This window comes from Prunus mume, linkage group LG3 (assembly GCF_029339155.1).
Source record: "Prunus mume cultivar Tortuosa linkage group LG3, ASM2933915v1, whole genome shotgun sequence".
In the NCBI taxonomy this organism is placed as follows: Eukaryota; Viridiplantae; Streptophyta; class Magnoliopsida; order Rosales; family Rosaceae; genus Prunus; species Prunus mume.
This window is the reverse complement of record NC_142700.1, coordinates 23,073,840-23,086,638: the sequence shown is the minus strand read 5'-3', so window position 1 is coordinate 23,086,638 and position 12,799 is coordinate 23,073,840.

Below are 12,799 nucleotides of genomic sequence, written 5' to 3'. Positions count from 1 at the left end.
ATTAACGAACTTTTCTTTCCAGAATGGCTGATTACTATCATCCCTAAGCATGACTCTAGAGATGAAAGCATCTTTATACCATCTGAAATCAGACAACTTGGGGCATCTAAGATTACTCAACTGATCATGGATCCTAGCGGTGGTATTACTAGGGGTTCCAATGAAGTGCTCAATTATCGTGTAAAACAAAGTGTTGACTTCGTCTTCTATACCTTGACCTATTTGTTCGTCAAATATAGGGAGACCGTCTTCATTAAGTTTTACGGCGTGTATGATCAAATTTTTGGACTCAGGGGTAAGATGTTGATCCTACAATACGAAGTACAGTAAATCCGGTAACTCACGGTACAATTCAGTCTGTCTGAAACTGTGATTGGTGATGTAACTATTGGCGACCATGGACATATGTTGCAACTTGTTAAAAATTTCTTGTTCAGACAGACCATCTATATTCCATTCATATAATTTGTCGGAAGAAACTGAAAACTAGGTTTGAAAGTTTTCTTTCTTCAAATTGAATGTCCGAAAGTAGGTGCAGGATACAGTTCTTGAGTTGAATGGTAGGGCTTATATGTCAGTCTATTTTCTTAGTCTGGGTTCAACTTGGACTTCTAGGTTCTGAAGAATTTTCTATTTTGAAATATTCTGGTTTTTGAATTTGTTGACTCGGAGGCTCAAACTCGGAGGATTTGTGGTGTGAAAAAGAATCTAGTGTTTTAAGACCAGATTTTCAGCTTTTGGGGTCAACTGTTCTAGCATTTCTTCTATTTTCTTTATTGTGGGTTTGATCTTAAGAGTAGGACTTGACTTAAGATCCTGGAACTGAACTATAGGTTTTTCTACTTTTGGTTTGGCTTTGGCTTCTGGGGAACTAGTGATTTTGTCAATTTTTGTCTCAATTGTGTCTAACTGTTTTCCTATGACAATTAATCTCTGGTTGGTGTAGTTATTTTGCTCAATCAGTCTTTTATTCTCATCGTTACTGTCAGCGACTTTAAAAGGACTAGCAGGTATGAGGCTATTCCTATGGCTGATGATTATGGTATCAGCTGGTGGGTGGCTAGACTTAACTACCGTTCTGTCTACCATTTTCCACTTTTCTTTTGTTAAAGTTTTCAACTCGCTAGACATATATCGGCTCTCAACAAAATCAAGGTAAAAAATTTCAACTTTGGCTTACTGCATGTAATCTTTCCATTCACTAAAGATTTTCTGGCGGTTATCACTATCAGGGTAGGCTTGGTGATAACTGTCTCTTCTATGCTGGTTTTCTGGTGACTTAAGGTGCTGATTAAGGCATTTCCAATCAGGTTCAAATTTTCTATTTAGGGTTCTAAGTTGGTTATCAACTATGCAATCGGACTGTGTTGGTGACTCGGGTGAGTCAGACTTGTCATCTTGAACAACTGGTACCTTGCCATAACAAGGTTGGTTTACCTAAAAGGATTTTCTCAGGGACTCAAGCTTAAAATCAATCATAGCCTTTTCTAACTCTAGGTCTCGTTCTAGAGTGGAAGACGAGCGATAAAGGAATCTGTTGGGGCATGCCTTTGGGATTGACCTGGGGTTGGCAACTGTTGCAACTGGACATTGGACTTTCTTAAGGGCTGATTTTCAAATCTAATTTTAACTGTGCCATCTAGGTATTGTTGGATGTAGTCTAAATTGTTCAGACTACGTTGGATTGGAGCTAGTTGGCTCTCAGTAACTAGGGTCCAATCTTTTGGAAGGGCAACTTCTGACCACTTAATGGTTTGGGGGACTTGGATATGGGCGTCTGCAGTATGACTCTGGATCAAAACTGTTTGGTCTTTTGGGCTTTTATTTAGGGCTTGAAAGTTCATATTCGTACCCGTAACTTTATAATAGATTCTGTATACTAAGGCTAAAGGTTGGGTTCCTGGGAGGACATTATAACCTTCGGTCTTAATATTCAGAGTTAGGGCTTTTAATATGTGTGGATCACTAAGGCTTACAGTGAAATCAGGATAGCAATCAAAATGAACTGGACCATTACACAGACTAGACTCAATAACTCCTAGGGCGCTGTCACTAAACTCAGTGAATCTAGCATCACGCAGACAAAGAAGGATTGAGGCTTGCAATCCTAATCTAGTTAATGGCTTAACAGCAACTAGAACTAAACCAATGTGCAGGAAATTATTACCATCAGACTTATGTTTCTTAATAGACTCAAGATTAAGCAACTGACAAGTTTCATGTTCTTTACTCAAGGCATATACTTGTTCAACTGTTTTGACATGTGTTGTGCTATTAAAAATGGAAGGCAACCAATGCTTCTTATAGATTTTCTGACTAGGGACTTTAGGGATATTCCAATCTCTAAAATCTAATTGTTCTTTGCTACTAGAATCATATTCAAACTGTTCTTCATTAACTATCTCAGATTAAACATCTTGGTTTTAGAACTGCTTGAACTACGGAATTTGTTCTAAATAGGCAGTGATGACTACTCAAGTATAAGGTTGGATTACGAGGAAGAAGATAAGCGGGGCTTCTAAACCGTGACCGTTTTCTCTACAAGAAACTTATTAACCTTTCTCAATTTTATCTGCACGCCTACCTATCAGGCCCTCTACTTTGAGGACTTCTTGCTGGAAAAAGGACTCACGGGTCGGACCTTAGAAAAATCAACAAATGACTCGGAAAGAAAAAGGGAAGAAAAAGAAGACAAGCTCAGTAGAAGACTTAGACAAGCGACCAGTAACTCTTACGGCTCGATAGCAAAACAAGGGGAACCAGAGATAGCTATAAAGAACAAGGAAGAAGGAATGCGGATGCAGCAACTATGCAATTATGCAGTTAAAAATAATGCTTATATGAAATTACTCAAAACAGAGATAACTGAAAATAGCAATTTTATTATACTCACAAAGTATTCACAACAGCAAGTAAGCAACTTCAGAGATACAAAAAACACTCAGTGTTTACAAAGGTGATTTCTCTAAGATTGTTTAGAGAGAATCTTTGAGAGACTGAGAATGTATATATATATATATATATACAGAGAGCTTCCATTGAGGGATCCCTCAAATAAGCTTATTTGAGGGACGCCCCTTGTAGGTCCCATTCTGGATTGTATTTCACTAATCCAAACCATCTATTTTGTAGATACTCATTCAAATATCATCTCTATAAAAAATTACTTGAATCCGATATCATTTGACCACTCATTTGAGTTATTGAAATTTTAGTACTTTCTTGAAGCACCGTGTTCATTGATTTTGTAAGACACAATTGGATGTCGAAACGGTCTCCGATTTGTCTAATTTTTTGTAAGGATGATCTATGAATGTAGACTTAAAAAATAGATGGTTTGGATCATTGGGAAAAAAATTGTAGGGTACCATAAAGGGCGTCCCTCAAATAAAATTATTTGAGGGATCCCTCAATAGAAGGGGATTGTATATATATATATATATATATATATATATATTTAAACGCTGATTTCTTTTTAAAGCTAGGAAGGTTCGCAAATGCTTAATCTGATATAATGACTTAAATTTTGCAGTGCAATCAAATTGTCCTCTATCATACATCTCTTTCCAAAATTGCATGTACTCCCTTCCAACATTACACGGATATAGCCAAGTCATTAATGAGAACTAGCATGTGCCAATTGGTCATCTTTTTTAATTTTTTATTTTATGTTTAGTATTAAGAAAAGATAACATGGGTAGTTATGTTCCATAAAAGTAAGACTTATTATCTGATTTTGTTTTTAATTTTAATTTTTTTCTATACAAAAAATGTGAATTTACCATATTACCCTCATTTAATTAATAATTTCAATTCTTAATGTTTGAATTAACTAAGGGCATTTTCTGGTATTTTGAATGTTTCACCATTCTCTGCCTTTTGCTTTATATATATATAGATGATGTCATATTTCTATTTAGATAGGTGCACTAGATATTAAGTTATATTAGGTTTTGATAAAAGTTTAAATTAGGTTATACTATGAGGCCTAAAACCTTGTGAAATAAGGAAAATTTTGAAGCCAATTAAAGGAGTCCTATTTATTTCCTTTTGAGTGAACCGTTGCTTGATGGGCTGAGTGTTAGTCAAGTCAGCCCTTGGTGATGAGTAGAAATGACTTGACCTAGCCCTATATAAGCTTACGACCTTGCTCTCGTCAGATAGGTTCTCTAAACCTAATCTCATCATAAAGAGAGAGCTGAAACAGTTTTTGAGAGAGAGCAGAAGTTTTGAGTCGTTTGTGTCTTTTGCTGGAGTTGCTGCTACTGAGATTGAATGAGTTCTGAGATCGTGTACTCAAGGAAGATGGTGTCAGTTATGTCTTCTATGTCAGGTTGTGTGAAAGATCGTGAACACTTAAATAGAAAATCTAAAAAATGAAACATGATTTATTACTTGATTTTTGAAATAATGATGGTAATTAATCAAAGTATTTTGTATTGATCTCTTCCATTGTTTTCTAAATCTCACCAAACTTTTGCTGCCCAAAGTAGAAACATAGCTTCCTTGTTGAACTCAGCCCTTCAGAAAAATTGCACAATAAGTAAAGCATTGTTTCAAATGAGTTGGGAGATAATGGTAACTCAATCTTAGAGCTGGAATAATATTACATTCGGCATCGGGTAGCTCCCAAATATTGTTGTTCAATATGCCATTCCATTCCTCATAATTTGTGTTGAAACGTAAGAGATCTCCAAGTGTTTATGCAGCTAAAGGCAAACTGTTGCTCTTATGAGCAATTTTCTTACCAAGTTCTTCTAGGTTTGGATTTGCACTGAAGTTCCCACTTGGAAATGCATGTTTTGAAAGTAACAGCGAACAGTTCCCATCAGATAGTTATTCCAAATATTGAATAGAAACAGTGCACATGACATATGCAACAGTTGTGTTATGTGTTATCGCGATAACCGTACTTCCCTTTGCCTCGAAAGCAAAAGGACTTCGTAGGAGATTCCAATCATGGTAGGTAATTGTCATTCCAAAGGTCATCCAAGACAAAATAAAATGTCTTCCCCCTTACTCGTTCTCTTAGTTCAATTTGAAGAAATTTCAGGTCTCTATTATCGTAATCCTTTGAACTGATTGACTCGAGAAGGGTTTTAGTTACCCTAGTAACATCTTAGTCTTTTGAAACATAAGCCCAAGTTGAAAGATTAAAATGATTTTTCACTTTGTCATCATTATAAAGGAGCTGAGCAAGAGTAGTCTTGCGAACCCCGCCCATCCCAACTATAGTGATGACAGAGACATCGGTGTTGATCCCATCATCAGATAACAGTAGTTTCATTAACTTTTACACAAGATTCCTGAACCAAGGAAGTTGTTGGAGTCCTTTTAGAAACCTTTCCCCCAACAACTTCTCTCAAACCAAGGACATCTTTTTGTTTTGCAAGGTGTTCAAGTCTTCCTAACAAGTCGTCTATCCTACCATTCATGCCTTGATAAAAAAGATTAAGAGAAGTAGAGAGGAAGTTCCACACTTAGGTTTGACAGTTCGGTTTTCATCGGCTTTTACCTTGCATCCCAAAGCTTTAGTCTTGATCTCATCCAATAGGTCCTCTGCATCGAAGACAGCATCTTGAAGCTCGTCAAGCCACTATCTCACATAACATTCATTCAGCAGAGCATTAAGGCCCAATAGTGTTATCTTAAGTTTCTTCACAAGCAACTCATCAAGTTTCTTTCCACCGAACAAGTCAATGTTGTTGCACAGCATCTGCACATAAGCAGAGAGAAAAGCCTCTCAAACCAAAGCTTCACCCATTTTTTTCCTTTTTGACACATTTGTCTATGCTCGTAATTGGATGAGGTCAACAAACTCAACTCATTACAGTGATGGAACTGTTGTATATGAAACGCGCAAATAAGGCAAGACATTATGCTTTCATGCTAAACAATGACTGTTTCTTTCCCTTTGAGTTATAATCACCATAGACAACTATAGTCTTTGTTGATGCTTTTTTTGGGAGGGTCAACTTAGCGAAGTGTATGATCTTCAACAGGGAAGAAGGTGAGGACCTTCGGAGTTGGAGGAACCTGCAAAAGACAAGGAGGAAGAAGCAGTCGTCAAGCTTCGGACACCGGTGTGGTGCCTACCAAAGGCTCTCTGATACTTAAGTCAGCTATATGTGATAATTTTAGCAGAGTAACAGTAAATGTGAGAAAATAGTTACCCTTTTTACTCTGGTACTGTTCCCTATTTATAGTGAGGTGAAAATGAGAGTTTTGCACAAAGTTTCGATGTGGGACTTTGTGCAAGTTGCTGTGATGGTGACACGCGTGTCCTTGGAGATTAGGTTCAGCAATGGAGCTTGTGATTTCTCTGCTTCGGAAGAGTGTCTTTCTTAGGCAGGGAAGAAGGTGATGACGTCAATCACTTTCTAGGGATTTGTCTGTGTGTCCTTTTGGGGTATTTCAACAAGGGAGAAGGCGTTTCTGCCTTGCTGCTAGCCGCTTTGATGCTGGATATGCTCGGTTGATTATGGTGTAAATAGTAGTCCCCCAAGTTCGAGGTCAATAAGTAACTTCTGGGTTGGGAACTTGTGAAATTTTTGTATAATCATGACCGAGCATTCCTAATTCAGTGGGAGTCGTAAGGGATTCCCTAGTCTCCCAAGTTGGCAAGCTAGAAGTTGCGGCAACTCTTGGAAGGTATGGTAAAAGCTGTGTGAGCCTCTAGAACCGTTGGTAGCTAAGTACCCGAGCGTTTGGTAGGGAGTAGCTGGGTGACCCCTTGGGTTTACGATATGACCTTGCCGTTTGGCAAGGGCTTGGTTTTTGGTTTGTGCCAAGTGAAAACTTGGTTTAGGCTGTGTAAAACCCTTCGAAAAGTTATTTTTGAGAGAAAAAGTAGACTTGGGCCCTTCAAGCTTCGGCAGGGGTATGGATCTGGGCCCTTGAAGGTTTGATAAGTTGGTGATTTTGTGAACCCTCCATTCCTTCTACACAGCCCGCTGCGTTCGGCAAGGCTATTTTTTTTTTTATTTTGGTGTGCGCCTTGGGCCCTAGTAGCTTCGGCCCAATGCTTGCCGTTCAGCAAGGGCCAGGATTCTTAGGTGACCAGTTTGGGTTGTCCTTCGGCAAGGTGGTAAGCCCATGGGGTGTCTCAAAAGGTTCGATAGAGATGGGCTTTCGGAATCTGTATAAGCATCCGGCAGTGGTTTGTTTTAGCTAGGGCTTGCAAAAATAGAAAATTTTCTTCTTCTACGGCAACATTGTCCCTGTCAAACGGCAGGGTTGATTTGGGAAAAATCTTGAAGCCTCCTTGCACCTTCCGAAACTAGAGAAACCGACCCAGTTTCGGCAAGAGAGTGGAGTGCTACCCGGAGTCCTCGTAGAGCACGATCCGTATTCGGCATGACCTTTACTGCTCGGCAAGGGTAATTGGAGCAGAATTTCGGGAAGTCTCACGCCGCAGTGATGTGCTAGTCGCTCGGCAACTCGAGCCCTTCGATTCGTCCCCACAGGTTCTTGAACCCTCTGTTTTTGTGCTGTTGGCACCGTTGGTAAATCAGAAAAATTTTGAGGTCGGCGAATCATGAGTCCCCACATTCGGCAAGTTTGGCTACTACTGATTTGTGTGCCCATAAAAGGCTTTGGCAAGTGGTCTTGGAGCTGGTGTTTCAGTTCAAGTGGGCTTGGAGCTGGGCCCTCAAAATTCGACAGGTCGGCTTGGGCAAGGTGAGAATTTCGTGACCCTTCTCCTGCTTCTTCATGGGCTTTGCCTTTCGACAAGGCTGATGTTCTGAGGATTATGGGCTGGGCCTTTAGAGCTAGGGGGCACCGGTCGGGCTTAGTTTTGGACAAGGGAGATTGGTAAGATACCCCCGGGGTTTCATCTCCACGGGCCTTGAATTTGAAATTTGAAAATTTGTGGAGTAGGTGTATGAAATTTGAGAAGGAAGGTGAAACGGGGCTAAGGTTTTTGCATGAACCGAGGCGTCGTTACCCTTGAATCTTTATAAATAGGAACTTGGGGTGAAGAAGGTAACATACTTGAGTCTTTGAGAAAAATTTATAGAGAGTGAGAAGGAGATGATGAGATTTCCAGTGTGAAACTTTATGGTGGTGCTGTGGCCAAGTTGATTTCCGGCGTCCTTTCCGTGGTGGTGCAAACAAGGTTAGACCTCATTTCCCTTGAATGTTCAAATTGAAATGTCCTTTTGGCATGAACATGTTGAATATTGTGATGAACATCTTGAACATCTCCTTGGCAAGCCGAAGGCTAGCTAATAGTGCTTCGTATTCAGCCACATTGTTGGAGGCATGAAATTGAAAGCGGAGGGCGTACTCAATAACGACTTTATCTAGGGAGATAAGAACGAGGCCAACCCCTCATCCCTGGGCGTTAGAGGAGCCATCCATATATACGGTCCATAAGGGCTAGGTTAGGTCGAAGGTGCTGTTGCTGGCTCGTGGACCAGTTCGAGGGAAGAGTGGGTTCATTAATAATCTAGGGAACGGTCGAAGCTTGGGGTCTGAATTCGGAGATGAAGTCGACAATAGCCTGTCCCTTTGTAGCCTGGCAAGGGGTTTATAGTGAATATCAAATTCACTGTGTTCAATGGTCCACTTGACCGGCCCGCGAAGTCTCGGCTTCGCAATACCCTTTAGCGGTTGGTTGGTTAGGGCATGGACGGTATGCGCTTGGAAGTATGGTCGAGGCGCCTAGTCGAAACTACTAGGGTGAAAGCCAGCTTCTCGATATCAGGGTACCGAGCCTAGGCATCCTGCAATGCCTTGCTAACGTTGTGCACCGGGTGTTCGGCACCCTCATGAGCGCGGATGAGCACCGAGCTGACTGCTGTGGTCAAGATGGAGAAGTAGATGGTGAGGACGTCTCCAGTGCTCGGGGGTTGACAATAAAGGGGCCCAACTCATATATTCTTTGAGCTCGTTGAAAGCCTTGTGACATTCTGCAGTCTAGGTGATGTTTCGCTTGTTGCTCTTAAGCGCCTTAAAGAAGGGGGCACAAGCGATCAGTAGCCTTGGAGATAAACCTGGTAAGGGCCACGACTCGTCTAGTAAGGCTCTGAATGTCTTTGACCGTCTTTGGCACCTTCATGTCCAAGATGGCCTGAATTTTTTTTGGATTAGCTTCAATAGGCTGATCATGAAGCCAAGGAACTTGCCTGAAGCCACCTTGAAGGTGCACTTTGGAGATGAAGACGAGGAAGATGACGAGATTCAGACATGCCGCTTTTAGGAACTGAGAAGAAAATTGAGAGGAAACTTATATATTTAATCGGTTAGAGAGAACATAAAAATTTAGGTCAGGTGACGAAAAAGTTTATGAACAATCACAAAGTTCAATAACATGACGGTTTTGTTAAAAACCGCCCTAGTATGTCGTTAAAACGTCGCAAAAATAGTAGAAACCGACGTGGTTAATAATAAAGCCAAACGAATTTTAGAATTCTAAAACCGATGTGGTTATTTATAGTTTTACACAACAAAAGTTTACTTTTGATGACTTAATATTATAAATTAATACATTGCTTGTTTATAGCAAACCGACGTGGTTGATAATAAAGTCAAGCAACTTTTAGTATGACGGAACCGACATGGTTATTAGAATTTTACACGCAGAAGTTTACTTTCTCTAAAGTGGTATATATGTTAATATTGCGCTATGTACGAAAAAACTGCCGTGGTTAGTGTGAACAACATCGCGCTCTTTATGAATAAACCCCTGGATGTAAAGATAAATTGAGGCTTTTCTTTACTTTTACTTTTCTGAAGGTACATATTTGAGTGAGAGGCAATAATTTGGAAGTTGATGTGTTTGTGTCTCTCTCACCTCTCTAAAGGTCCAACATATTGATGACACAAGGCATCATCTACTTCCAAAATATTTTCTTTCTCACGTTGGTGGTTCAATTGTGATGAGGAACGTAGCTCCCACTAGTAAGATTTAATTTCTCTTGGGTTTGCATTTCTCTCAATATTTGATTTAGTAAAAAAGCGTAAAATTATAACGCATATGATGGTTTTCTATATAAACCGTCGTGGTTTTACTCCGTACTTATCATTTTGTTAATCTATTGTCGTAGGCTACTAAAATCCAGAAATTAAATCTAAAAAAGCAATACAAATTTAAGATGACGGTATTCAGAAATGACAGTCGTATAAAACAAATAGACGGCGGTATATTTCACTTAACGATGTGGGAATATAATTTTAATGATGCTCTAACTAAAGAAACCGACGTGGTTAGTAGAAATAACCCACCGCTATATTCTAAATTACCGCCCTAGTATTTCTTTAAAACGACTATAGGATAGTAGAAACTGACGTGGTTAATTACGATTTTACATGTCAAAAGTTTCCTTTTATTGCTGTGGTATATTAAGTTAATACTGCACTTAATAAAAAATAAGCGTCGTGGATCGTTCAATATTAGACGATGCAATTTATAAAAGGGCCACCATGGTTAGTAAATATTATTTGTATAAATTGTGTATTTTCACGCGTTCTTTCACTTTCAGTTTTCACTCATGGTTCCAACTTGAAATAAAGTTGCATTCTTTTGGCCATTGGTGGTCAAATTTTCAGTTCATACCCTTGTTTGCCGTCCTCATTTCAGGCCTTGGCTCTCTCTCACCTTTCTTGAGGCAATAATTTGGATGTTAACAATGTATGTGTTTTGGTGTATCTCAAAGACACCAAAACACACACATCGTTAACTTTCAAAAAATTATATTTCTCAAAGCTTGCCGTTGTCAGTTCAAGCCGGGTTTGGTTTAGAGGCAAATAGTTTGGATTTTGATGCGTATGTTCCTTTGTGTATCTCAAAGATACAAAGACACGTACGTCATCAACGTCTAAAATATTGTCTTTCTCACATTGGTGGTTCGATTATGATGAGGAACATAGCTCCCACTGGTAAGATTTCGTATCTCTTGGGATTTCATTTTAATTTCTTTGTGACGACAGTTTTCTATATAAACCGTCGTGGTTTTTCTCAATTCTTGTCATTTTGTTGATCTACCGTCGTAGGCTACCAAAATCCAAGAAAAAAAATCTTAAAAAACAACAAAAATTAAGACAACAGTTTACAGATAAGGGAAGTCGTATAAATTAAATAAATACAATGGTATTTTTCACTTAACGATGTGGTAAAATAATATTATACAATGCTCATTGAACAAACCGACATGGTTATTACTAACTTATACAGACCGTCATCGTGTACTAACTTCATATGTCTTGATATATTAAAAATACAACTTGGATATTATTGAATTTAGACGTCGTTATCTACTCTTCTGGTGTCGTAGTTCTCTACTACTCTATACAACATTAGTGTTATAGATACTGTTGTAGTACACTCTCATATAATACGTTGATAAATTTATCTTTACCATCGTGGTACATGGCTTTAATACGGCGCTGTTTTGTAATATACCGACGTGGATTCCATTAAAATTATATGACTCTGATTAAGAATAGTTGGTCGTATTTATCTAGGAGTTAACATAGCGGCTATTTTGGTAAACCGCCGTCTTTACTTTCTACGTCGGTGGCTTCATACATGCTGTCGTTGTTTTTGGGGTCAAAGTTTAAGTGTTAGTGAGATTCTCTTGCTCTCCCTCAAATCTCTCACACAATCCCTAACATCTCACTATGTGTATCTTGATACATATAGGAAGTTTATTAGGACTTGTCTTGGTATGCACGGCACTTGTAATTAACACAACCCCCATTGTATTATAAATACTATTCACGGAAGGAATGAAAAATACAAGGAATTATTTTCTGCTCTCCCGGATCCCGTGTCCCCTCCACTCTCCTCCACCCGGCCTGGTGTGTCCTCGGCCCTTGTCGAGCCTGTCTCTCCACTCGCTCGCTCACCACCTCCTCTTGACCTCTCTGACCCATTGTCTCCTCCAGCTGCCTCTCCATCTCAGCCTCCGCAGTCGCCTGCTCCATCCACACAGCCGTTGCCTCTTTTCCAGTTCGCACCGCCTGCAACTCCTCATCACTCCATGACCACACGCCTGCGTGATGGTATCACCATACTCCGACGACACCATTCGATATCCCCTCCCCAAGGCTCTCATGCACCAAATCGCTGACCTCGAACCCACTTGTTTCACTCAAGTCGTCAAAAGTCCTGAATGGAGGTCTGCCATGTCTGAAGAAATCAACGCTTTCCTCAAGAATAACACTTGGTCTCTTGTTCCGCCCCCTCTCATCGCCTGCCCGTTGGTTGCAAGTGGGTCATCGCCTGCCCGTTGGTTACAAGTGGGTCTTTCGCATCAAACGTCGCTCCGATGGCTCCATCGAGCGCCACAAGGCACGTCTCGTCACCAAAGGTTTCCACCAACAACCCGGCATCGACTACTCCGAAACCTTCAGCCCCGTCGTGAAGCCCGCCACCATCCGCACTGTTCTTAGCATTGCTGTCTCCCGAGGATGGACCATGCGCCAACTTGACGTGAAAAATGCCTTATTGCATGGCTTCCTTCACGAAGATGTTTACATGTCCCAACCACCCGGCTTCTCTGATCCGGATCGGCCTCACCACGTTTGCAAGCTCCACAAGGCTCTTTATGGCCTTAAAAGGCCCCTCGTGCGTGGTTCCACCGCATCAGCTCATTTCTTCTTGCCGTGGGCTTCAAACAAAGTCTCAGTGACTCTTCCCTCTTCATTTATAATGTTGGTGCTCATACTATCTATCTCCTTCTTTATGTTGATGATATTATCCTAACTGGAGATTCTCCTAGCCTTCTACAAAGCTTCATCGACGCCTTGGGTTGCGGGTTCGACATTAAAGACCTTGGCCCGCTGGACTACT